Genomic DNA, 27,375 nt, shown 5'->3' with positions numbered 1-27,375 from the left:
CCAGGAACTGAGCTACAGCTGCCAAAGTGGAGCACGCCAAACTTAACCACTAGGCCACCGGGGCTGGCCCCCTCCTATTTCTTTTTCAAAGTAATTCTGCTCATGAGGTAGTGACAAGAAGAGATCTGGGGAAGTTTTTTTTTTTTTAAAGCTTAATTCTTTTTGTAAAAAATGAAGCATACCTACCATAAATAATACTGAATGCATAAAACACTGTAAAATTATTAAAATATTCCACTGCACTAAAGGGTAAACTTTCGAGGGCATTTACATATTGCTTAGGAGAAGTTGAGGGTTTTGTATGTAATCTCCCCTCCTCCCAAAAAGAAAAAAGAACCAGATAATGACATTTTATCCAGCCCTTTCCACCTTAAGAAGCCTTGGCAAGGTCCATTTTGATTATTGTGATCAAGCACAAGAAGTACTGCTCTGCTGTTGGATAGATCTTCAATATCGTTAAATTCCAAGCTCTGGGCCTATGGCTTTGGGCTTAGCTGCTTCCATGGAAATCAGCCCTGGTTAAAAAAATGTGTTTCTTACCAAGTGGCTCCAGAAAGAAGCATGTACTTCCTTGCAGCAAGCAGGGCAATCCTAGAATTTAAGAACTAAAGGAAACAGGTATCATTTATGTGACGCTGGGAGTATATGAACTTCGTTCAACTTGAACTGAGAATTCATGAAGCAAATGGAGTACTTCATCAGATTTGGTTTGCACTTGTCTGTGATAGGAGTAGAGTCCTCTGCTAAAATTAGACATGGTTGCCATCGATCCAGCAGCAGCATGAGGGAGGGCTCATTGCCGTCACTGGGAGGATTGCTATGTTCTGAGTTTTATTAGGAAATTCTCAACCAACTAGGTCATAAGTCAGTGGAGAGAAAGGAGTTGTCCACTGGCCGGTCTGCAGTAAGGCTGCAATAGCTTTCAAATCTGTAGGGTGCTACTTTTCCTACTGAACATACCATGATTGTTTTCCATCAAAGAATGGCTCAGGATTTATCAAAACAGTGAAGTCTCCTGGTTGCTGTCTTTGGACCTTGGTCTTCAGAGTCACCTCCCCAGCTTAATGGAAACATCAACATTTCACTGCCTGCCAGAGGAAGAGTGAACAGAATAGAAACATGAAGAAATGGCAACCTTCTAAGGAATAAATGCCCTCACGGGATATGTTATCTGAGATAATACTGTTCAGTTAGATACTTTGCAGGTCTTCCTTCCATTGAAAATGGGAACAATTACAATGAGATACAGATTCTGTAGGTTGTGTATAACTAACTGAAAAGTGCTAATGCCTCTTATGAAGAGGAAGAGGTTAGGTCATGGATCCCATTGATAATCTGATGAAATGTATGTACTCTGCGTGCGCACGCACACGCGTGCTTGCACCTGTACACAAACACGTATTTTCTACATATACATATGAACAAACACACGTGTATGATAAAACCTTAGGGGAAACAGAGACCCTCCTGAAGTGAATCCACAGACCTCCCCAGGGTCTGTGGACACCTGATTGAGGACCTAGTTGAAGACCCTGCCACCACGTTGTTGGGGGGAGGGGAGAGTGTTCAATTTTGCCTTTGCAGGTGACAATCTCATTACCTTGATGGCCTGCACAGAGTAGAAAAAAAGAAACAACTCCTTCAATTGTATGTTGGTGTAATCAGGATAACTTGCATTTCCATAGGGTTCTGTGTTTTTGAAATCACTTTCCCATCTACAGCCTTGTTCATCTAAGAAAGGGGTTGCAGTATTATCTCCATTCTACAGGAGAAGAAGCAAATGTGGGAGCTAAGTGCCTGTCCCCTGGCCAGTGGCTCCTAACCTTGTACTCCTGCTGCTACACTGCTCTGACAAGGGCTTTATTTGAATCTGAATCAAACCCTTGTCAAATTCGACTTTTCTTTCTTAGTTTTCAGGCTCTTAAATTAGGCCTATGGTTTTGATATAACCCACTTGTGTTCTCTCCTATGATGTTTGAGTAGACGATATTGATTTTAGCCATTTTCGACAGGCCAGTATTTGGGGAATTTCTATAGCCAAAGAAAGCATATCACTTTCTCCCTGAATAACACATTTGCCATTACCTAATTTCTATAGCTTCCTTTACATGTTCTCTTCAGGGTCCCCAGATCGTGAGCATGCAGTTCCTGCATGGACTGACCGTTACATTTCAGAATGCCCAACGGAAAACTACACCAAGAACAGCGGCAGTTTTCCAGGTGACTCAGATATCATCAAAGCAAGAAAAAAAAATCATGACTTCTACTTGAAATATCCAAATAACTGATACAAACCTGACCCACAGGATGAGACCTCTGGTTGTTTCCTGGGGCTTTGCTGCTCAGAACTGGTGTTCCCTTGCCTCTTTCACCAACATATTACAGGAAGTCGCTTGTTTAGAAAGGCAGTCAGAATGCTCATCAAAAATAACCACACTTGACATTTATCTCGTTTCTTTAACTTTGCAATGTGATCTTGCATCTATTTTCTCTCAAAAGCTTCAGAAGGTGTTCAACTGAGGATGGTTCCACTCCTTTTATGGGACCTGCCAGATACTGAGAAGTTAGATGTGGTTCAGGCTGCTCTCTTTACTGAGTCCAAGCCACTGGCTTGAAAAATGAAACATTCTACTAACTATCTAGAAGGTAACCTCATACCTTATACATATATGGCGTGTTACCATCTACAAAGTATCTTCACACCTGTAATTTCATGTCATCCTCATACGTGGAATCACTAAGCAGGAAGCTGGAACCAAGTGTTACAGATGGGACAATTGAGGCCAAGAAAGACAGAGGAAAAGGACTAAACTGGAACCAACATCTTCTAAATTCCAGCCTTTCCCACTGTCTTGGAGTTGCCGGTCCATTTTACTGACATGATTGTTTACTAGAGAAGGGCCAATGAAGTTGGTTCTTATTTTATACCTATTTCTTCTGACCCTCCTATGTCCTTGCAGGCAGCGCCTCAATTGACTTTCAAGATTCAGGTAACCAATTTTCTCGCTGTTTGCTTAAGAGCACTCATTTTGCAGTACATGAAACTGGCTTAGACCTTTAGACAGATCCCCCGGGGATGACTTATGTGTGCAGTGGTGAAAGTCGATTTAACAAAACCATTAATTTGAGTTTCTGGGAATAAATAGTAGCTGTCACCCGCCATCAGAAAATACACAGAGAGTGCTTTGTAATCCAAATTGCAAAGTGCCTGAGAATACAACTGAATCAGGGAAAATAACTTGGGTGGTTGTTCAAGTCTGGGTATTGTTTTAACTTTCTGGCCAGGATGGTTCATTTCAGTGTGGTTTTCAGAAAACTAGATATTGGGTTGTGCCTGCCACATTTCATCAGTCATGCTGCATTACGTGCATTAGGAGGGCCTATGAATTCTTTTGGTCTCAGATTTACTGCAAGATGAGGCAGAAATCCATTTATGAATCCAAGGAAGGAGACTGTTAAAGATGGTCCCCCTTCACCAGGGCAGACAGCACCTGCTTTTCTCTTACCATTCTCCTGCGACAGCCCTCCTGCCAAACCCAGTCCCTCCCCTGAACTAAAAAGCCACCTCAAGTAAAGCTAAATTCAAACAGAGGGAAAATATGTTTCAAAGACCCATGACTGATGGTAAAATTGTCTTTGTTTTTTTAAATAGTCCACAGTAGGCAGCGTTACTATGATGAGCATAAGGAACAGTTTCAACACCAATGACCTGACGAGCTTGTGAGAGAACAGCCACTGACATTCTCAGAGGCCTGGAGTCTATGCTCATGTGAAGGCAAGTCATTGACTTTCTCTTTTGAAATTATTAAAAAAACACACTAAATATGGAATATTTCAAGCATATAGAAAAATAGACAGTTTCATACTTGACACCATCATCTGGATAGATACAACCAATGTGAGCATTTTGCATATTTTCTTCAGATCTCCCATTTCTTATACAAACAACACAATTGGATACATATACAGATAGTTCTCAACGATGCCTTGACTTAAAATTTTTTGACTTTATGGTAGTAAGAAAGTGATAGGTATTCAGAAGAAACCGTACTTTGAATTATGAATTTAGATGTTATTCTGGGCTACAGTGTGATATGCAGTAAGATACTCTCTCATGATGCTGGGCAGTGGCAGCGAGCACGGCTCCCAGTCAGCCACACGACCACAGGAGTAAACAACCAATACACTTACAACAATTCTGGACCCAGTCATTCTGTTGTTACTTTCAGTACAATGTTTAATAAAATATAAGAGATACTCAACACTTTACTATAAAATAGGCCTTAGATGATTAGATGATTTTGCCCAACTGTAGGCTAATGTAAGTGTTCTGAGCACATTTAAAGTAGGCTAGGCTAAGCTATGATGGCTGGTAGGTAAGGTGTATTAAATGCATTTTCAGCTTATGGTATTATCGGGGCATAAGCCCCTTGTAAGTCAAACAAGATCTGTATATACAGGTACATACATAAACATACATATGTCTATATACACGTATGTATGTATATATGCATACATGTATATATATATGCATATAACTTTATATAATATATATGCATATATAACTGGCTGGACATCATACTCACTAAAGTCATGAACAGGCATACAGTTTTGGGCATGTGAAGCTCTGTCTATATATTTGAAGCCTTAAAGCCCCAATATAGTATGTCTGCTAATAACTGTTTTAGAAAGAACATCTCTTGTCAAAGTCTTTAAGTCTTTGTAGGACTGAAAATGTATTTATTTTGGCTTCCTATTTGAATGAAAATTTAGCCAAATGTAACATTCTAGGTTGACAGGACTTGTTTGTTTATTTCTTCCTTTCAACTTGAATCTATGCTCCGCTCCCTCTGGCATCTCCTGCTGCCTTGCTCTGGTCTGCCACTTTGCATGGGTTACACTTAGGCTCATAGACTCCGTGGGAGCCAAGGTCTTAGCCACTGCTGTAGTCTTTCGACATGACCTCATTCAGTGCTTTGCATGTGTCTCCCATTTCTGCCTAGGAGATGTGAATCTTGTTTTCGTCTCTAACCATATCTTTTATTTTTTTCTCATCATATTCTATTGCTATAGAAGTCAAAAGGGCTTTCATGGACTGGACTATCGGCATCACCCTTGTTCTCTGCTGAAACCAATGTAGTGAAGGAAACCGGAGTCCAAGAGAAGTTCTAAACTATTAATCTTACTATGATTGCATAATAACCTAATCATGTGCTTAAAAAGAAAAGAAGTAATGGGTGGACAAGAAAGAATTCATGAAAAATAAATGTTTACCAAAATTAAAAATAGAATACAGACACTAAATAGCTGAACAGTGAAATAATAAACTGAAAAAGTTGCACAAGACACTCTTTGAAAGTGCAAAACCAAAGGACAAAAATTAAAATTATGGATAAAAGAGAAGAATCACAGGATAAATCTAAGAGATGGGATGTCTAATGGTCATTACAGAAAGAGAAAACAAGATGGGGAAGAAGTGAAAAAAAAAGTGATAATAGAACGAATGGATAAAATTCCCTCAGATGAAGAAATTCTTGAGTCTTTGGATCAAAAGTGCCCACTAAATGCTAGGCAGGGACTTGGAAAAGTGACACACGTAGACATATTCTAGTGCTATGTCTGAGTTGTTGGGACATGCAGAGGAAAACATACACAGTTTCAGAATAACGAAAGAATGTGGTGACCATTAAGGAAGGAGAATCAGTCTGGGAGTGAATGCCTCGTCTATAACATGAAAATGCTAGCAGTAATGGAAAAGTAATTCCAAAATTCTGGGGGACGTGATTTTTCTCTCAGCATTCTTGGGTCCTCTCAAACTATTATCTATGTGTAAGAAAAAAAGAAAAAGAAGATAATAAAATGATGATTATAACAACAAAGTCTAGGAATCAAACATTTGATTAAAGTATAATTTTGTTCTGGGTTGCAGGCAGGGGTGTGTATAGATGCGGCTGAATTCCTGATAGAGAAATATAAGCTTGTTTATATTTGTTAATGTTCTAGTAGGGATCATTGGTTGTACAGAACAGAAACATACTGAAGCTAGCTCAAGGAAGGGAGGCTAATTTTAAGGATTTGACAGGCATCTAAGAGTCACAGGCAGCCCCATAGGAACTGGAAATTAGAAGCCAGTACAAACTGAAACCCTACTCTCAGTTTCAAGAGATACTTGGTCGGTCTTGTCTTTCTCCCGCAGCAGCCACATGGTCTGTCATACCTCTTTTCTTGGTAGCTTCTCTCTGAGCTGGCTGTCTGTGTACATACAGACCAGCTATGCCACAAGTCACAAATCTACAAATTGGACACATCCAGGACCAAACGACGACAGTCTCTGTGACTCTTAGTTCAAGTTCTCAGGAAAAAGAGCTCAACTAGTTGCTAGCCAGCTGACGATTGCCTGGCCTCGAGTTACCTGTCTCATCCAGGACCAATTTTCTAGGCTAGGGTGGGGTGGGGTCGTGTGGTACTATGTGCCTTAGTAAGCCTGTGTCTTTGCAGGCTATAAAGATAAAGGACATTGCCAGAGAAGTGAACTGGCAGCAAAGACAAGGAAATATGCCCAGGAAGGTGAAAAAAATGTATGACTGGCCACTCGTAGCACAGAAATAGGATAGTTCAGTGATCTCACTGAAGCCAGCCTCTTATGGGAACACCCTACTTAGGAGAAAGTTCTTTCTGATGTCAAATTAAAATGTGTCATAAATATTTAACCAGATATGTTTTCTTGAGCAACTCAGAGAGATACTAATCTACTTTCTCCATGGCAACTCGTCATCTGAAGACAGCAGTTGACATCCACAGCCTCCGCCATCATCTTCTCTCCAGGTTAAAGAGTCTTGCCTAAGTTATTGTTAATTTTAAGACTTTTGAGTGAGAAAGAAAAAATTCCCCTACTCTTGCACCATGTAGATACTTCCATAATTGCACTCATCTCCCTGTTTGGTGGTAATTTATCTGCCTCGCCTGCTAGATCACAATTGAGGTCTTGTGTCCAATTAACCATTGAACTCCAGCAATTTGGCCCCATGCCAGGAACATAGTAGGTGCTTAAAGAAATGGATGTGTTGGTCAGAATAATTTTTATTTTGAATCCTAAGGCATTTTATTTTTAACTTCTCGACAATTCTACCCTCTTGGTGATTATTTAGTCACAAGACAGAAGGGCTGAATTAGAGAAGCTCTTACTGCACATACTGAGCATTTTGTTAATTGCCCTCTCTATTTGTAGCACTTTCTGGCAGGTGTGTTCAAGGTTGACTTGCATGGGAATCCATCCCACAGGGTTTTCCAAAGCACACTGGAAGAGAAGTTAGCAAAGTTGCAGAGGGACAGTGTCAATTTTCCTGAAGTTGCTTGATCATTTGGGGGAGGGTAAGGAAAAGAAGTGAAGCACCATGATTGATTTGTCCCACTGGGCTACTGAGTGACCGCCACTGGTTTTAAACCATAATTGGCATTTTGAAAAAACCCACAATTATGGTTTCTTAGATTTAGCGACCCAGAGGTTGTAGGTAGCAACAGATGAGGTTAGTCCACGTGTTCACCTCTGAAGTCTTATGACCCAGGTACCATATTGCTAGAGCAATCCACTGTTTATTTAGAAAGATGAAGTAGCTTAAGGTTTGACAGTTGGGCCAGAGGAGCAGGTGCAGCGTTCAAACTCTAAACCAAAATGCGATACAAGTTAATGTTCATCCATATACATACATGACATCTAGAAAAAACAGTCTAATCCAAACTGAGTTGGCCATTTTCTGTTCTGTAGACACAGTTAAGGAGCCTCAGGAGAAATTAATACAAACGCCTTAAATGACAGGATTCAGAGTGCCTCCGCTCTCAAGCCTGCTTCTTCCAGCCTCTCTCTCCTCCTTAGCTGACCCAGATTTTGAGGCACTGCTCTGAACTTAATTTGAGGAGTGGTTCAGGGTAATGAGTTTCCAACTTCGTGCAGAAAACAAATTTGCATTTTTCCAACTGATTAGTTTCTCTACTGATTAACTCAGCAAGGTCAACTTTTGGTCACTGGTGCCGCTGATATGAACAGCTGATATTTTCCAGTTTCAGAGCTGGGAGGCCTAACTGGAAACTCTTGTTTTCATTACTGAAGGACAAACTACAACATTCCAGAAGAGAAGGAAGTGCTGGAGCACCTGTACCTCTACCTGGGTGCTTGTTAGCCTCTGTGGCTCAGGGTCTTAGCAAAGGAGAAGCTCCCTTCATCTTCTCTGCATTCCTAGCGCCCACTGCAGAGTCCTTTTATGAGATTTTTCCCAAGATGATCCAAGGTTTCTGGGTCATGACTTCACTGGAAACATAGTGTGAAGTAGAAAACACTGGCTTTGGATTCAGAAGGAACTGCCTTGGAATTCCCAGTTCCACCCCTGTCAAAGCTAGGTAACCTTGAGTTAGTTCCGTGCCTTTGTTTCCTCATCTATGAAATGAGGATAATAGCTATTTCCCTAAGTTATTAGGATCAAAAAAGGAAACATATACGAAAGTGTTTAGCTTAGTGCTTGGTACATAGTAAGAGATTAGTAAATATTAATTGTCTTCCCTTATTGAAGTCCAAGGTCATATATGATGGCTAATTAAGAAAACAAGCTTAGCATCACTTATTCTACTCCGGTGTCTCACCTCTTCTCCATAAATGCCCGAATCATTTCTGGCCCCGGGCCCAACAGTTAGACCATCCTGACTGGCATTCCAAGGTGCCTTCAAATGCTGCCTTCTCCGCGGAGCCTCAGCAGATCCTCTGGCCCGTAGATCACTCAGTCCTCTGACTCCTTTCCGCTGTTATTTCCCAACTAGTGGCTCGCTAATTAGAGGGCACACATTACTGGTGGTGCCAGGATGACTTTGTGTGAAAGAAAAACGATTCAAGATTATACAGGTACATTGCAGTTCCAGCTTTCCACGGGCAAAAATATCTAGCTGAAATTTTTGAACATTGTTTTATTTTTAGTGTATTTCCTTTTATACTTGCTAACCTATAGAAAACGATGTTTCCATGTATGGTAGTGATCTAAAGTTTCCTTTGACTATGGGGTTGTTTAAGGAAAAAATAAGTGGTTTTATGTACATAAAAATATTGAGTAAATAATAATAATTCCATTGGTATGTGAAAATGGCGAAAGATAAACCACATCCGGTTAGCATGCATGTGACTGAAATTTAAGAAATATCAGTCTGTTCCACTTACACAGAGGTACCTTCAAGTAGGCTGCTGTCTTTTAAGTTTTCATGTTGCTTCTTACCGAGTACTGCCTTCCCCTCAAATGGATTGTTAACTTCTTGGAAAACGATGTCTGGTGCTCTCTTTCAACCTTCTATCCTGTCTAACACTTCTGTAGATTCATTTGTACAATAACTACTTGTCACTCGAATGGAGAAGAAAGTAACTTATTTATCAACCCAGTCTTATAAATTGGCAGACATTCACAGAGATACAATCCACAGAAAAATAGTGATGCTCTGAACAATGAAGAATATATGTATAATTAAGAATATATATAATTAATATATAATTAAGAATTATAATAAAAATGAAAAACGTAACTCACCTGCCACTCCTTTTCTTCCTTACAGGCTTCTCTTAGTCCTTGCTGGACAAAGGATATTAGCATGAGCCCAGCAATCACAGGAAAGGCTAGAACACATTCCTACTGGTTATTAGATTTAAAATAAGTTCATCTTTGACGCCCTACCAACAGGGATTGTCTATTCTGTCAATCAGGGATGAGTGGCAGCTGGAGAGAGGAGAATTTTGACGTGGTGGCCCTTGTCAGCCCCTAGTCGTCATAGGAATTATTCTCCACTTTGATTCTTGGGAGCAGTTCTGGTGTCAAGAACACGAAAGGAATTCCTCCTTAAATGTGCATTGTCCGTGCACTCTCACACCTCAGAAACGACTCCTGCATCCTCTTCAGCAAGTAGTTTTATTTGGTTAAAATTAAGCCTCCGTCTGTCGGGAAGAATTACTGTTCATCAGTTATTCAAACACAGTTCCTTATCTTACATGATCAGATCACCGTAGTGGCAATATGGAAACAACCCACTCACCATTAACGCGGCCAGTCACATCCACCTCTGCAGGATTCCCAGAGTGCCCCATTCTAAAATTAGAAGTGGCTGCCTCTTCCTCCTTCAATTTCTTTTTAAAATGATGTAGTTAGATCACTGGGATTGATTCTTTAATCAAACTTGGCCTGTAAGATGGCCCTCACTTTATGAACAGATAGCTTATCAACCTTTTCATTTTCTATCATTCAGATGTACAGAAAAGAGCAGCCATTCTTACGGTGTTGTATATGCTTTTAGGTTTAGCATTCTATTTTTTTTTCTTTCCCAAGATGATTAACCTCCCTGTTGTGTGCTGAGTAGAAATTATAACAGAAAAATACTTTTTTCTTTTGATCTTGCCGCTGCTTTGAACTAACCAGTTGGTGCAGCATGGCAGTCACAAAACTAGGACAGCATTCATGGATTCCAATAACTCATGTTTAACTTGGAAGAAGAGTGAAATTTGATTAAATATAGGATACGGATCTATAACCAGATATTGTGTGGCATTGAGTTTTCTTAAAAATCTTTTACTGTTTGATTCTTGACGCTTCTAGGGAAAAAAGCCCAAAGGGCCATTTTGAGCATACAAGGACAGTGTTGCAAAAATGAAGTTAATTTGCAAAGAGCATTAAATAGGGATCTCTTACTTGCTAATGGAAGAACCCAGTTCAAACTAACCCAGGCCAAAATAACTTTTTTTTTTGGCTCATACGGCCTGCGAAGTTTAGGCTCCTTGCTTGGGATAATTGGAGACAAGCACTGTGGTTTCTCTTCTTCCTTTCTGCACATTGACCTCATTCTTTATAATTGCAAAAGGGCTTCACAAGTCAGCAAATTTCTGTTTCACAAGAGAGAAAGTGCCCATTCTCCAGGAAGATCCCAGGAAAGAACTCCGACTCTACCAGCTTGTGTCACATGCCTTTTTCTTGGGCACTGTGGTCATGGAGATAGGGTCACAGCTAGAGATGCATTTCACATTTGGAACACACGTTAGAATTCTGGATGGGGATTAGGTAGGGGCTAGCAGCAACCAAAAAGAAAGAGGTGGCTCTAATAAGGCCTTGCAGAGCTAGGCTGTCACCCTAATTTGTATCTACTATAAAGAACTGAGAAAGGAAGATGAGAACCAAGAGTAGGGTAGAATGGTGATGAAGTTGGACACATGATAGGAGGAAAAACTATCTTTTAAGACCGTGTCTACCCAAATCTAATGTGTTCATTAGAGTGTAGGCTACATTACTGTAAAAAACAGACCCCCGAATACAGATTTACGAGACAGACATTTATCTGTCTCTTGTGTTACAGTCCAGAATTGGACAGGACGTGCGGGTTGGTTAAGTCCCTTTATTCCAGAAGATCGTCCAAGCATCTAGGTTACTTCTACCTTGCTGATCTGCCATGCCCTAAGGATAGCTCCACATGGCTAAACCTGACTCAGTCCATTACCTTCCCACGACAGCCCACAGGACGGGAAAAGAAGGAGTAGAGGGTAAGAGCCTCCTTACAAAAATGCATGATCTGCAAATTACACACATGGCTTCTGCTTGCTTCTCATTCCTCAAAATATATTCACCTGGCCATACCTGCCCACCAGGAAGACTGGGAAGAGTAATCTTTAGATGGATAATTATATGCCCAGGTAAAGCTCAGGAGGTTCTGTTATTATACAATCTGGGAAACAATTAACCTTCTACCCTACCCAAAAAGTGGAAGATCTCTTAAAAATGCTCTAGCTTCAACGGTGATGGAAGGAAAGTGTATTCAGTGTTTATGATGCTGATTAAAATGTAGCCAGATGAGTGTAGAGGTACCCAACATGTAGAGATGCGCTTATGTATCTCCATTACTTGTTGGACTGCCTTGGTAAGAACAGCATCCTTTGCTTTGCCACTGAGGCTACATTTGTTTTGCTTTTTAAAAACTGTGTCTGTTAAAAGGTAGACTGGGTCTATGGTATCGTGCTATTTTGCCCAATTTAAATCTTACTAATAAGGGTGAAGGGTGGAGAGAGACTCCCTTAGCTTGGAAGAAATGACATGCATTGTGGCATTTATAATGAATCCATTTGTACCATCATCATTGTTTCACCTCCCTTGTGTAATTTTTCCCAGGCATTTTCTGGCAGTCTCCAGGAGTAGAAAATGCTGGCCTTCGTAATGTCCCTCCTGTCTTGGGCTAAACCAGCCTTCTCTTCTCAGGTCTCCAAGCAACAGAATCTTAAAAATGAAATATTCATTTTCTGAAACCTAATTTAATTTCAGTGATGACTGGGTTGCAGAGTTTATCAGATCACAGAATCTGAAAAATTCTCTGCATTAACAATTCTCTCCTAGTGATGGAGTTATTTATTTATTTATTTGCTGCACCTTGTTAAAATGTACACACTCAGTTTTAACCTTGGTTTGTCTGACAATGATTTACTCATTTGTGATCTAGGGGTAATGAGAAACACTGTAGGCAATCATCTTGCTGTCAATAAATGAAATACATCGTTATTTTTCTAAAACAGAGATGAGATTAGTGTTTCTCCCAAACGTAGCTTCTACCCTTACTGAGAAATAAATGATTTTTTAGTTTTATTTTTGGAACAAATTCTGAAGTGTGGTAGTAAGAAATTCATCTTTCCTAACTTCTGGAGATGGTGAGTCATTACTGACACGTAATATCCAATTAAAGCAGTGACAAATGTAATTGTGTGTCACGCACCGTGGGGGTGATAAATTGTACCACATTGTGAAAGGCATGTTTTTGGTAAATGCTGTTTTGCTGTAAGATTGCAATTACAGCCTGCTTTGAATGGGCGCCTTTGTTTTAAACACAGGGTAATGGAGTTCTAAATAGAGAGATCAGGTTAACAAAAGGCATTTCAGAGCAGAGTGTAACCAGGCTAACTAGCAGTTAAAGTTTTCCTACCACTATCATTTCCACCTACAGCCAGAATCTATCTTAATTCCTCAAAGTATGGTTGTTCCTAAAGAGCTTGGTCCAGATGACTTCACTTATCTCTTAATATCATGGCCCGTTTTGCCTAAGACTATCTCCTTGAAATTACGTGACACTGTAAATTCCCAAAACAAAACAGAAACTCAGGAAACCCATCTAAGAAGCTGGCTTATATTCAGACAAATGGGAAGAGCTTACATCCTTCAAAATTTACCTTTCTCTAAAACATTTAAGCAGAAAAGGTGGACAATTTGGTTGAATTTTGTATTTATTAGATAATCTTTTATCTTTTTGCTTTAGCTACATAAACTTTCCTTTGCTAGCACATGTATTTTATGATTGTGTCACACTGTTTTATGTATGTGTCTGGTCTAAAACTAGATCATTCATGATTTTAATAAGGCGATTAAGATGCGTGGTGATGATCATAGTCTAAGATTTTTTAGGTAAAAGAGAGTCAAGCATTTAGTTTTACGTGATGATTGCTTTGTCGTTAAACTAAGTTTACTGAATTTGGTAAATAACTGAGCCATTCTCTGCTAATTATATTACTGTGACAATTTTCTTCGTTGTTTTGCTGAAGTTTGTCTTATAAAAATACAATAATGCACTTAAAATAATAGTGATAGTAATAGACTATATTAATTGAGAACCTTGAATATGCTTAGCATGATTATTTTAGTGAGTTTCAAATTGCATGAATAAGCTTTCAGTGCTTGGATGCAAATTTGCTTCTCTATTCAAAGATACATTGTCTCTGTCTTTAAGAACATTGCTATACAGTAGAGGAGAAAGAGTGCAGTGTAATAATGCACAGGTGTTTTCCTACCGCGCAAATACTCCTAACACTATTTGGATATGAGACAGATTAATTACAGAATGCAATTTGCATTTATGAGTCAGATATTTGTTATAACAATATGAGAAGTATTTCCATTTCCACCTATCTGGGATGAGTAGACCAACCCTTCTGCTAAGAACAACTAGAAACATTGAACAAAGTTTAAAAAGATATCTTTTTGAAAGCATTGGAGAGATACCAAGGTAGGAAGTTTTGAGAGGTCAAGATCCTAGAGAGAAAGGAAGTCCAGAGGAGTGAGCCTAATAGTCTTAGTCACTTTTCCACTTTAAGCAATTTTTGATTCAAAAGTAGTTCAAGGCAAAGAGCAGAACAAACCAAGCAGCAAGTAGCAGAAGGAGGCTTCTAAAAGGATGAGAATCTAATGAATGGATAAATTCATAAAAATACAATTTACCAAAACTGACTTACAATGAAAGAACAAAATCTGAATAGTCCTGTTTCTAGTAAAGAAAAGGAATCCTCAGGAAAAATCTTCCCACAAAGAAACTCTGGCCTCAGACGGGTTTACGAGTGAGTTAGTCCAAACAGTTAAGGAATAAATAATACCAGTTTTATGCAAACAGAGAGAATACTTTGCAATTCATTTTATGAAGGCAGTGCGGTCTTGATAGCAAAATCTGACGAAGCATTACAAAAAGGGTAATTTGCAGACCAATCTCTCAAAAACATAGATGTAAAAATCTAAGTCCAAAATTTTAGCAGATCAAATCAACAGATGTATAAAAAGGAATCTAAGTTTGGTTTAACATGTTAAAGTCACTATAATTTGCCATGTGAATGGAATAAAGGGGAATAATCTCAACAGATTATATGATTATTTCAATGGATACAGAAAATGCATTTAGTTAAATTCGACATCTATTTCCAAGAAAAATTCTTTAAAAACTAGGAAGAGAAGGGAAATTCATACTTGATAAAGGTATGTACAAAAACATCTACACTACAAATGGTATTTAAGAACACAATGTGACAAGTTTTCTCCCTGAAAAATGTTGGCTATCATCATTGTATTTATCACTACACCAGAGGTCCAACGCAATAAGAGAAGAGAAAGAAATGGAAGTATTTGGATTGGAGGAGAAATGGAAGTGTTAACTTGCTCTCTTTTACTCTGTTCACACGGTAAATTACATTACATTCTAAAGTGGGCAACGACTGAGGGCTTTCTGCCGGCAGCACTCCAACATCTTACAATTGCCTCAGGTAAAGAGTCTCCCTGCTCCAGGCAACGCCCCCTTCTCTGGGCAGCCTTACCAATGACTGGGGGATGTGAGTGTGTTAAGTGCTGGCTCCCTCACTCCAACTTGAGCATCCTTGGCTTCAGAGTTCCACACAGAGTTGGCTGAGTCATTTATAGAGACTGCCTCACAGTCTAACTTCTCCCTCTGCCCTGCTCTCTCTTCACACATCCCTTCCATGCGAGTTGATCCCAAAACCTGCCTAATAAGCCTCCTGCACACTAGTCTCCAACGCAGATTCTACTTTCTGGGGAACCAAAGCTGTAACAGTTGGTACTAGAGGTGGTTGGAGAAAGCAGATGCTAAGACAGGATTTTGGAGGGGGATCGTCTGCTGCCTGAGTGGCAACGAAGACTCATCTTTGGCGGTAAGCAGAACACAGCCCTTGACATGAGGCAGCAGTGCAATTATTAAAGTTTTTACTGGTGGTAAAATGGGAGAGCACATGAGCAGAAGGGAATTCATAAGCTGGTGCAATAGCAGGCGTTTAAGAAACACGTGGTAACGATAACAAAAAGGACAGCAGGCTTGGATAACTTGCTAAGCTCCATTGATGCTTTGGAAAAAGATAACAAAAGGTTAAGAGTGATAAATTGGAAATTAAAAGTAAAGGAGGAAATCTATAGGGCCTCCTTGGTAGCATATAAAGAGGTCTGAATCTTCTACAGCTCAGGACTTCTTCACGAGTGATAGAGCTCAAAGGTTAAACTCTAAACCTAGGCATGTGCTATGGTCTGAACGTGTCCCTCGAAAATTCCTATGTTGAAACCTAAGCCCTAAGGTGAAAGTACTTGAGGTGGGACCTTTAGGAGATGATCAGGTCGTGACTGACAGTGGAGACATCATGATTAGGATTAGTGCTCTTATAAAAGAGGCCCCACAGAGATTGCCAGCCCCCTTCTACTATGTGAGGACACAGCCTGAGGATGCCCTCTAAGAGGAAGCAGGTTCCCACCACACACTGAATTGCTGGCACTATGATTTTGGACTTCCTAGCCTCCAGAGTTGTGAGAGATAAATGTTTGTCGTTTATAAGTTATCTAGTTGTGGTGTTTTGTTACAGCTGTCCAAACAGACTAAGATAGTATGTCTGTCATGCCTGGGCCCTGATCAGGAAAGAAGAGAATTAAAGCAGACTGAAACTTTGAATCTCAAGATTCCCCTGAATCTCTGAACCTCTAGAAATGGGGCACACCTCCCTCAATGGACTGCCGCTTTCCCTTGATTTGAAGATTGAGGGCATTTTCCCGTGCAAGACACATGCCAACCCCTCTCCCCAGTTTCTTCCAGGCCAATAAGCCAATAAGTAACAAGGGTCAAGTCCAAGATGACCTGGGCAGGGATATATTGGGCCTGATAAGGAAAGAAAGGAGCTAGACCTGAAAGGAGATGCAGGATCTAGCCAACATGTACCAGCAAGAGCCAGAAAATATGCACGGGCTGTATTCTGAGGATGCCGGATCTAGGAGGGAACATAAGAGTCAACAAAACAGAGTTTAGTGATTTGAGAAGACTCTGTCAAGATACAGAGAGTTTAACATCCTGGCAAGGACCCTACAAGATGATGCAAACACACAGAGTGGCTTCCACAGGCCTGGAAATAGTAACAGCCTACATTAAACGAAGTAGAAAAGTCAGGGAAGCCAGGAAGGCCATAGCGAAGAATCACTGTGCCAGACAATGGAAGAAGGGAAGGAAAGGCTCAGAGAACTGGGAGTAGATTGATAATGCAAGGCTCAATGTCTATGGTGCTGTTGCAAGGCCCAGTAGATGACAGCATCCACTACAGTCCAACCCTTGTTCCACTCAGAGTCACTTTACGTAATGTCTAGGAACAACTCCTCCAGAATTCCCATGAGCCCCTTTTCCCAAGAAAAACTAAAAGGAGAAGTTCAGTGGTATAATCTTCAGCCCCAGCCACTCTCAGCTGGTCTCCGACTGTAACTGGTACTCACCATTTCCCTGTTCTAAGGCCATCCTTGACTCTCTTCACCTTAGCTAGCATCTCTGCTGGGCTCAGTGGCTTACCTTGTTGTATGATCCAGATCCTTATTCCTGAGCAGTCCAAGCTCTGGCTGCCATGCCCTTCCAAGCCATGGCTGCTGCAATTGTGTATTTACAGGTAACATTAGTCAAGAGAGACCAACAGGCATCCAAGTGGATCACTGGGGTACCAAACATATTTCTCTCTGCTGTCATTGGGTAACCATAACTCTACTTCTCTGTGAGATTTGGGTAGATAAGACTTCTTTAAAGGTCATATAAAACATTAAGAGAGGGGCCAGCCCAGTGGTGCAGTAGTTAAGTTTGCATGTTCCGCTTCTTGGCGGCCCGGGGTTCACTGGTTTTGATCCCAGGTGCGGATGGACATGGCACCACTTGGCAAAAGCCATGCCGTGGCAGGCATCCCACATATAAATTAAAGGAAGATGGGCATGGATGTTAGCTCAGTGCCAATCTTCCTCAGCAAAAAGAGGAGGATTGGCAGTAGTTAGCTCAGGGCTAATCTTCCTCAAAAAGAAAAAAAAATTGATACATTTTATTATATAAAATTAAGAATTTTTGTAGATCAAAAGACATCTTTATGAGAGTGAAAAATCATCCACAGTTGTACAACTACTTTGGCAGTATCTACTACAGTTGAACATATGTATGCTTACATATTATATCTATATAATATAACCCTATATATTAAACAGGATACATACATGCATACACCAAAAGTCTGGAAAGAGAATGTTCATAATAACAGTATTTTTGATAGTCAAAAACTAGAAATAATCAACTACCCCTTAACAGTATAATGGAGAAATAAATTGCACTATACTCAATAAAGGACTACCAAGTAATACCTTATGATTCCATTCATACCAATATAAAAATCAGTCCAAACTAAAAACAGGAGGGGGGTCAGTCACTGAAAAGGGGCACAAGGGGGGCCTCTGGGGCATGGGGAGTAGCGATGTTCAGTTTCTTGATCTGGGTAGATATGGAGGTGCATTCACTTGGAGAAAATTCATTGAGCTATACACTTATGATTCCACACTTTCCTGTGTAATTGTTATACTCCAGTTAAAATGTTAAAAATAAAGTTCAGTGACCAGCAGAGTCTAGGAACTAGCAAGCTCTACTTAATAGAAAAACACAACATTATTGCATACGCGATGGAAGCTTACTGTTTGAGCGGCTTTGCACGTTGCCTTTTGTGCGGCTGGCTAAGCCTGTTCCCTCCCTCACATGCCCAGGGATTCTCTAGCCCGCCAGCCTGTTATTCCTCATGGTACTAACTGCTGCTCAAACTTGCTTACTTGTCCTAGCGTAATGTCAATTCAGTGCCCTGAGGGATCTTGTCGCTTGTTTACTGTTGTATCCCTTGTACCTAGATTAGTGCCTGGCACACAGTAGGAGCTCAGTAAATATTTGCTGAATGAATGAATAAATGAGAAAAAGATGTTAAGTATATGTATAAAAAGACACTGGCCGGGCTGGCCTGCTGGCATAGTGGTTAAGTTTGCATTCTCCCCTTTGGTGGCCTGGGGTTCTCAGGTTTAGGTCCCAGTACTGACCTACACATTGCTCATCACGCCATGCTGTGGTGGCATCTCACATCCAAAATGGAGGAAGATTGGCAACAGGTGTTATAGATGTTAGCTCAGGGCCAATCTTCCTCACCAAAATAAAAAAGGAAACAAAAGACACAAGTCTTTGCTTGAGCAGAAATTAAACTTATTCCAATACTGGATTTGTTCAGTGATATCTACATTTTATAGCTATACACAGGTACATATTTTTCTTAAAATTAGTGCAGAAAATATAACTTGTTACTGTGACTCTGAAGCTGTCTATTCCCTAATTTCTATTTTCCCCATCAAAACAAATGTTTTTTACATAGCAATTTCCCACAACAATAATTTCTTAAGAACGCAACTATGCATTAAAGCAGAAAAGACTGAACTTAATAAAGTGGCAAAGGGGGAAGGCTAGATTACAAGCACTACCAAAATTTGGAGGAGGAAGAGGTGGCAAAGGCAGCCAGGGAACTTTCCAGAAGAAGATGGGTCTTGAGCTGCTGTGAAGGATGAATAGGATATGAGAAATGACAGGGTGTTGGGGTGAGGGAAGCAACATAGAAACAAGGAAGAGGCAGCCTTGTCCACATCCCTCTGGCTGGGGTCCAGGGCAACCCAGTAGGATACGATTGATCATGGGAGTCCAGAAGAAGTAGGAGAAAATGTAGGTCAAGAGCCCAACCTAAATGTTTAAGCAGCTGGCACGGCATCCAGTTCCAGCTCATTGCCTACCTCTCTATTCCCAGAATCACATTCATTATTACTGTTGTTTCAAAAGAGCCTTGGGCTTACCTTCCCTGGTGGGCCAACCACAGGACTTGAGTGAGGTGATGATGGTACCGGGAGGGGTGGGGGATGTGTGTGCACACGTGTGCATCCTCGCAACCTCACAGTAGTGTTTATTCCACTTCTCTAATTCACTCAATTTGTTCCTTTTAGAAGCAGTGGTGCAAATCTTTCTACGTTCATTAAATAACAATTGAGTGTCCATTGTGAGCTAGAGACTGTGGACACAAAGATGAAAAAGACAGTTTTAGCTTTTAGGGACCTCACTGTGTAGTAGGAGAGAAACATCTACACCAGTAATTGCCATTCAGAGGGATATGTACAGTGTCAGAATTGTGTTTGAAGTACAACAGGAAAAGATGGAGACAGTAGTCAAAACTGTTTGGTGCAGGGGGTTCCAGGGACGAGGAAAGATCATTTGACATGGCCGTGCGGAACTCCTGGGCATAGTGATTAGGTTGTTTGGAGTAAGTTATGTTGTCATTGCCAATCCTGAGCTAATGAAAAAGGAAAAAATAAGGGTTAACCAGGAGCCACAGATGACCGCTCAAGGGTTAAATCCAGTCAGAAAAAATGGTCTACAGGGTTAAAAAGAGAAAGTAAAAAAGATATTATCATAATTCCAAAGCAGGGAGATTACACGAAGATCTGGATTAGCAGTTTCTTGTGAGACAATGGAAGACCTGGGCAGCACTTGGCCCTTGTTTTTTCATGGCGACAAGCGGACTGTGCTCTCTGATTGCCATAGTCCCCCCCTCAGCCCTTCCCATGCAACTTCTCCTCTCTCTTGGCCCTTGTGTGGGTTTTGAACTTTATCCCTATTTGGTGGGATGGTGGGGTCAAGGACCAGTACACAATACTGGGTGATAAAAATCTATGCTTTTGTTTTATGTAGAAATGTACCCATGAGAAAAGACCATTAACACATGATCATATGTCAAAAGTGTTTCAAAAATCCACTATGGAATTGTACACTCATTGATGAGTTAAGACATAACCTGAAACAATGGAATCATTAGCAGCACTTGTGTCCTTAATATACTTCATTACTCCAGAGTGGCTGTGAGGATCAAAACAGGATAACAAATACAAAAGTGTTCTGTAAAATAGATGTGGTTTGCAAATACAAGAGAGGATGTAAAGAATACAACAAAAGACAATAAAACGTTCATGATGACAGAACAAATTTGAGTATGTGAAAGCAGGGAAGAGAGTGGCATCTGAGGGAGTCCTCTCAATTTTAACAAGTAATATGAACATGTTGGTATCAGCAGACCTGGGCGGGGAGTATCCCGATGGTGCTGTTCTCCTTTCGGCCTCAGGAGATGGCTATTCTGGGTGAATATAACATGCCCACACTGGGGATGACCCCCAAACACACATCTTAACTTCCTGCTTACAAACCTATTATAGATCTACTCTTCATGAATTTAAGCCTTTCTTGAGCCTGTTAAATGGTTCAAAAAAAAAAATCACAGATTAAAAAACAGGAAAGCTAGTTGGCACAAGCAGTATAGTAAATCGAAGTAGATTAGAAACCCAGCGGTGGTTGTATCTTTCCTCGGCATTTAAAGCCAGCAAGTGGACGTACTTTACAGTTAATATGCTTGCTGGTTATTTTCACTTCCTCATCAGAAACGTAGCTTATTAAATGGCAATCCTTTTCTTGTAATTTGTAAAAACAGAACTCATACAAACATCCAATGGGTCCAAAGAAAAGGAACAGAAATGAAACCGGTCTTCAGGGAGAGTAAGAGTGGGAGAAATTCTCCCTCTGAGCACATTTTTCAAACGTTCCGCCTTTTCGACAATTTGTGTTGTAAATTAATATGATGACAGCATGGCTGTTGAGATTAGGATAGAAAGATATTAGAGGAAGCAGTGCAAAAGGAAAACAGCCAGAAGATAAAGGAAGGCGCTCTTTAATATACTTATTCTCTCATCATCCAACAGAGAAGCCCCCAGCCTCCCCGAGCACCCCGGGCTCAATTCTCCTAACCTTGAGTGGGCAAAATTGGTTTGATTAGCTAGGATGAGGGTTCTTGGGACTTGGATACACTTTTTCCCCCTTTTGTGGGCAGGTTCACCAAACAATGGAAGGCAGATGCTGCAGGAGAGCGGTTCTCAAACAGGGCTGTCCAACAGAATCACCTGGGGAGGCTTTTTAACACTACCCATACCTAGCCTCACCACCGCCCCACCCCAAACAATTAAAATAGAATCTCTGGAGGTGGGGTTCAAGCACCGAGATGTTTAAAAAGCTCCTATGTGAGAACCACAGCCTTCGAGGTGTAGGCCAGTTTCTGCAGTCACTGCAGGGCCTTTCAGAGGCGTCCCCGTCGGCTCAGTCAGCCCTCTTGGGGCAGTTCAGCAGACCATCAACAGACGCCTGCCGAGAGATGACCTTTCCGCTTGCTCTCCTGCCCCCATCCCAGTCTTCCACTGCCTCCTTGTCCTCTCTCCACTGTAGGGAACATCACCATTTTACTGCGCCAGCACCCACTCATGCTACTTCTAGTAGCAACATCTCAGTTCTGTAAGCACCCCCCAGCTCCCAATTCTCAGCCATCATCAGGCGGTTCCGACTCCGCTCACAGCGCCAGAAATACCCTGTGACCCTGACCTGGCCAATCAGAGTACAAGCTCCCCTGGCCCCAGAGTGGCTGGGTCAGGGGTGGGCACGTGACTGGATCCTGGCCAATGAGGGGCAAGTTCTGTGCGAGCGCTGAGAAGGGGGGACCCTGGCTCTTATGAGTTAGAGGTGCGGTCCTCCATCCTGTCACCACCGGGGAGGCACGCGGGAGCTCGAGCCAGCGGGAGAAAGGCGGGTGTGCCAGGGGAGAGGGAAGAACCGCGGAGACGCGTCCAGGCCTCCCACCTGGGCCATGTTCAAAGGTGGATCCGCCCCTGGGCATCCCAGCGGGGACAGCCCTCAGCTCCCTTTCTTGCTGAGCACCTCGCCTTGGCCTTCCTGTCACTGGCAGCTCCGCCAGCCGGCGGAGGGGAGGAGAGGGCCGGCGGGCTCTGCTGTCGCAGGCGTGTGGCCCGCGCTCCGGGAGCTGAGCCACGCGCGGCTCCGCGGCCGCCCGGCCCTCGTCTGTGCTCGGTGCCCCGGAGGCAGCCCAGTCCTGGGGCACGTGCCCTTGGGCACCAGCCTCTCTGCTGGGAGAATCCCGTCCTTTGATTGAGTTTCCCGGTCGATTCAGCGAGAAGCAGTTCAAGCTCACACCCCTGTCTCTTGGTACAGAGTCACAACGGGCGACCTGCTGAAGAGTATTGAGTGGCCAAGTCCTCAGTTTGGCGCTCAGTTCTGAATAAAAGCATATTCTGGGTAAGCCTTTGGCAGCTATCTAGAGCGTAATAGCTAATATATCCCGAGGACTTACTATGTATCAGACATCATATACATATGATGCACATACATGTACTAGACAATACGTATTTCAGACCGTATGTATAGTATATTAAATATTCATTTTATTCTCATAACAACTATGGGAGGTTATTACTATTGTGCATTTTTTGTATGAGAAAACCAAGGCACAGAGGGTTTAAGTAATTTGCTCACAGTCACACAGCCACCAAGTGGCAGACCTGGGATTCCAACCCCGGAATTTGTATTCCAGGGCCTGGGTTCTGAAGCAGAACATTTTATCCCAGCCTCAGCCAGGCCACTTGCTCAATCCGGAACAAATAGTGACTTATGGCAGAAAAGAGGAAAAGGTGGCAGGGTCCAGGGTGGATGAGCTAGCCGTTTTTTCCAGCGTACCCGGATGCAGCCACCCTCCTTCCCGCCTGATGGAATGTTTGCAGGCAAGTGGGCGTGGTTATATTCGTACACACCGACTCAGAAGGGCTGCTCCAGGGCTGAGGGGCAGAGAACTGGGAAATCGAGGCGGCGTGACGATGTTCCGTGTGCAGATACAGAATCTCATCAGCGAGACGATGAAGGGCGCTTTCTGGACAGAAGGAAACGTTTAGCAACATTTTGCCTTTTCAGTTTAATATGCAAGTAACATTTGATTCCCTGGGCATTTCTATTTCTAACTAGAGCTCTGAAATGCAACCTAATTAGCAGCATTACCTGGAAAGTGGAGCTTTCCTCTCCCGGAATGGGGGGCCTTGCGAGCGCGCTTCTTGCCTGTCGTCCCCACTTGCTGTACACTGATTTCAGTTTGTCCAACTTGTCCCTCCTTGACCGAGATAGCCCAGTGGAACAAAGAGAATATAATCTTACTTTCGCCACACCCTACATTTTGCTCCTTTTTTTCCTTCTTAGTGAGGTTGAGAAACAAAGCATTTCCGTGTGGCTATTCTCTCCTGCGGTTGGAGGCCAACCCTGAGATTTCAAAGAAACCTCCTTTGTTCAAGATTTAAGGAAAATAATCACCGCACAGCAAACATTGATATGACTTTTAATGGCCATTTACCTGATTAATATCCTTTTATGCTACAAGGCAGCATGAGACACAGCCCTTTAATGAAAGCCAGCAACAAAGCCTGGACCAGGTGTGTTACTAAGAAACAATCTCTTGTGTGATTTAATTAGTCAAAGCATTGCATGGAGCAATTATAAGCAACCTTGCAGAAGTGGCAGTGGTATGGAGACCTCTGCTATAAATTGGTTTTTTAAAGAAAGACATCATGATTTAATAACTGCATTTCTAGTGAAAGGAGAAACCCCTCTTTAATTGGGAGCAAGAGGGAAAAAAATAAGCTAATCACAACTTTTAGATCTTGCCCCACTTCCCCTCATCTCTAATTGGGTACAAAAAAAAACCCACCTCTTAACAATTTCTAGGAGGACTTGAAAATGATTGTTTCTGTTGTGTTTTCTGACTTTGTCTCTTCTGTTCCTTGAGCTACTCAGTATCTTTGAGATTGGCACTCCACTTGCTGTGACATCTTTGGAGAAAACTTAAAATAACTCCACTTGGTCAGGCTGAATGCAGGACATCCTGTAATTTTAAGAGTTTCCTTTATTGTTACATATAAAAGAAATGGGAATTGTGATGGTTTGATGGGGCGTTTTTTTTTTAATCCTCATGCCTTGGTTTAATGATGTGTCAACCTGCCACGGACAGATTGACTGGCATAATGCTTATTACTTAAGATAAAGATAGATTTCTTGTGTGATGTGGGAGCTTTACAATAGATAGGGTCTTATCAGGGAAAGTCTGCCTAACCCAGGTAGGATTTGTGACTGACTTCTACATTGCAGTTCTCTATACTTCTACTTAAATTAAGGAGACAAGCTTTCAGTGCAGAGAGAGCGAAATACAGACTTGAGAACCAAAATTGAAACTTCCCTTCTCCATCTGGCTCCTGTGCACTCCCTCAGTTGGGGGTCTGGTGTGAACTCGTGCCCACTGAGTACCTGAATTTCCTTGAGCACAGGAAACTGAACATCACACACCATCAGAGAGTCATTTGTCCTTGGGGTCACTGGGCAATGCTAGGGTGGAATTTCTTTAGAGTTTTTAACTCGATACACATCTCCCAATCTATAAGGTCTGATCTAGGACCCAGAATCTGTGTCTGACGCTGGGTTTTTGATACCTCAGTCCAGCGATGAGTTAGAGAGACTACGTATTGGCAACACCAGTTGTCAGCCTCAGGGGTTTGTAAACTATGGGCTGCCACAGGCCTGTTTTGTAAAGAATGTGTTATTGGAACACAGCCACACCAATTCACCATACTGTGCTACAATGCAGAGTTAGGTGATTTCCATAGAGACCATCTAGCCCACAAAGCTAAAAATACTTACTATCTGGCCTTTTCTGAAACATTCGTTGACCCCCGGAAGTTATCAGAGATGAATTCTGACAAGCGTTGCTTGCCTTTGCAGCCTGTTAGGCGGGATTCACTCCGGCGAGATCCTCCTCCCCTATTTCTCAGTATCCAGGTGGCTCAGGCTGAGAAGGAAGACTGGGTTTGGGACTTGAACAACCGGGGTCAGTCCACCTCAAAGTGCTGAGAAGCCATTCGCGCACTGGAGGTGGGGTTCCTGATGCATTTCAAGTCCAACTGGAAGTGTTGAGGAAGCATCCTTTAGCATTTGGAAAATTATAGATTATGGATCAGTGGGTCACAGTTTGTGGATTACACAGCCATATGCACCAAGCTCTTTTTGTGGGGGAAATATATAAGCCTTGCACAGTGAATCTTTTCTTATATACACATTTTTAATTTCAAAAGAAATACACGAGTTCATTTGCTAAAAATATTTGAACCGTAAAGATAAAGCTAATGAGCAGGGGTAATTTCAAAACACCAAACCACAGTTCGACATGGGCACTGACCACTCGAGTTGATGCCAGCCGTAGCAAGAAGTGCCGCCTAATGGTCTGTCCCAGTGCAGTGTGTGCTCTGCTAATGACCCCTTGACCACCCACCCCTGACTCTCATCCGTTTTGTTCCCTTTCCCATTGTTCTTGGTTTGGCATGTAACTTTCCTGAGAGTGTTGTATGCTTTTATGTAGGTACTCGGTGAATTTGGAGTATTCTTGGGACAGTTTTTATATAAATGGTACCAAAGTGTAGTTATTCTAAAACTTACTTCTTTTTAGTAGATCTCTTGGTGCTAATACCCATAGATCATTTCTTTTTAGCTGCTGCACCATATGACGTAGTATAGGTATTCTTAAACACTTATAAGAACATTTTTAAATGAATGCAGATGTTATTAATAAAACACTAGTTCATTTAAATTGTGGCTACATTCGGTATCAATGTTAGCATATGGAAGCAAAAATGTAGCAGCAACCATGGGGCTCTGAGAAATATTTCCTGGTAAAAATAAATGCAGAATATAAAACAAACAAAAAAAATGTGTATTTTCATATATTTGCCTGCTTGGGCAAAAAAAAAGTCTTTGGAAGGATCCAGAAAGCAAAGCTGGAAACTGGTTGAGTCATAGTCTTTAAGGAAGGCACTAGGGGATGGGGATGGGTAGAAGACAATTGTTTAGTAGATTTACTATTTTGAATCACGTAACTCTATTATTTGTTTAAAAGAGTAAAATAAAATAATCACAAAAGCAGAAGGAAGTGTCTCAGTGGTCGACATGGGGAACCCCTGGCCAGGCCTGTGACCTCTAACAATTGTTCTCGTATCAGACCAAATAATTGAGTACTTAAATTACTATCAACAACCTCTGGGGAGGTCTGGGGATAGATTGAAAATCTTTTCTTGAAACAGCTAAATATAAAACATAGATCCACTAAATTAAAATCATTTCATTGAAACTTAAACAAATATTCCCCGGGGGACCCAGCCCAGAAAACAACAGCTGCTGTTCCTTGGGGCCCTCCCCCTCCCAGCTTGTGTGTGACCTGTGAATCCCAGGGGTCATCTGCTCAGATCCACCTCCTCCAGCCTGTCCGGCTTGTGAGTGGCAGGGGATGGGGGAGCAGCTGTTTCTGAGAGGCGATGGGCCCAGATGCCAAGGTTGGGACCTCTGGCCTCAGTCCCCCAGCCCCTTCCCAGACAGCGGGGTTGAGGAAGAAGGAACCGTTGTCTCTTCCTTCATCTCAGGGCCTGTAAGGATCCCCAGAAAAGCTCCCGGCTGTGATGAGAGATTTCTAAGTGTCCTTCTCATCAAATGGAATATGTCCGTACCAGCAGCTAGATTCCTCTTTTTATCTTGTATCGTAATAACAAATATTTATTTCTTACTTACTGTGTAACCAGCAGTTTGCTAAGAGGAGGATTATTAAATTATTATTAAGATATATGCTGGCATTATAACCATTTAGCAGACGAGGAAGCTCAAAGAGGTAAAAACATTGATCACGCAGCTCCTGCGGGTTGAGTTGGGGTCTGAACCCCAGGGCTAGTGCTTCCACCCACCCTATAGTCTGACCTTTCCTTGTGCTCCAAGGCTTACCCTCATGTTTAGATATAATAATAAATA

At 41.8% G+C, this 27,375-nt stretch overlaps 2 long non-coding RNA genes across 9 annotated transcripts in view; one reads left to right on the top strand and one right to left on the bottom strand.

Annotated features, from left to right (window-relative positions):
- Positions 1-110: 110 nt before the first annotated feature.
- Positions 111-25,729, bottom strand: LOC139082438 (uncharacterized). 8 transcript variants are annotated; one of them, XR_011538416.1, is made up of 8 exons: positions 25,228-25,724; positions 24,245-24,418; positions 23,545-23,653; positions 23,304-23,419; positions 9,561-19,678; positions 8,635-9,471; positions 2,296-2,546; positions 111-1,088 (listed from the first exon to the last, which is right to left on the bottom strand). It is a non-coding gene; the product is annotated as an uncharacterized lncRNA (long non-coding RNA). The 8 variants fall into 8 exon arrangements; XR_011538417.1 differs by having other exon boundaries at positions 2,296-9,471; positions 9,561-9,961; positions 17,134-19,678; positions 25,228-25,723; XR_011538418.1 differs by having other exon boundaries at positions 2,296-9,471; positions 9,561-9,961; positions 19,467-19,678; positions 25,228-25,718.
- The window catches only part of LOC139082439 (uncharacterized), a 45,935-nt gene continuing 41,691 nt past the window's right edge, over positions 23,132-27,375 (top strand). The window contains exon 1 of the long non-coding RNA XR_011538422.1: positions 23,132-23,969. This is a non-coding gene — a long non-coding RNA (uncharacterized lncRNA). The remainder of the gene's footprint in view (positions 23,970-27,375) is intronic.

The sequence above is a fragment of the Equus przewalskii genome, chromosome 3 (assembly GCF_037783145.1).
Source record: "Equus przewalskii isolate Varuska chromosome 3, EquPr2, whole genome shotgun sequence".
Taxonomy (NCBI): domain Eukaryota; kingdom Metazoa; phylum Chordata; class Mammalia; order Perissodactyla; family Equidae; genus Equus; species Equus przewalskii.
The sequence above is the reverse complement of the archived record's forward strand: the minus strand, read 5'-3'. Positions and strand labels throughout refer to the sequence as shown.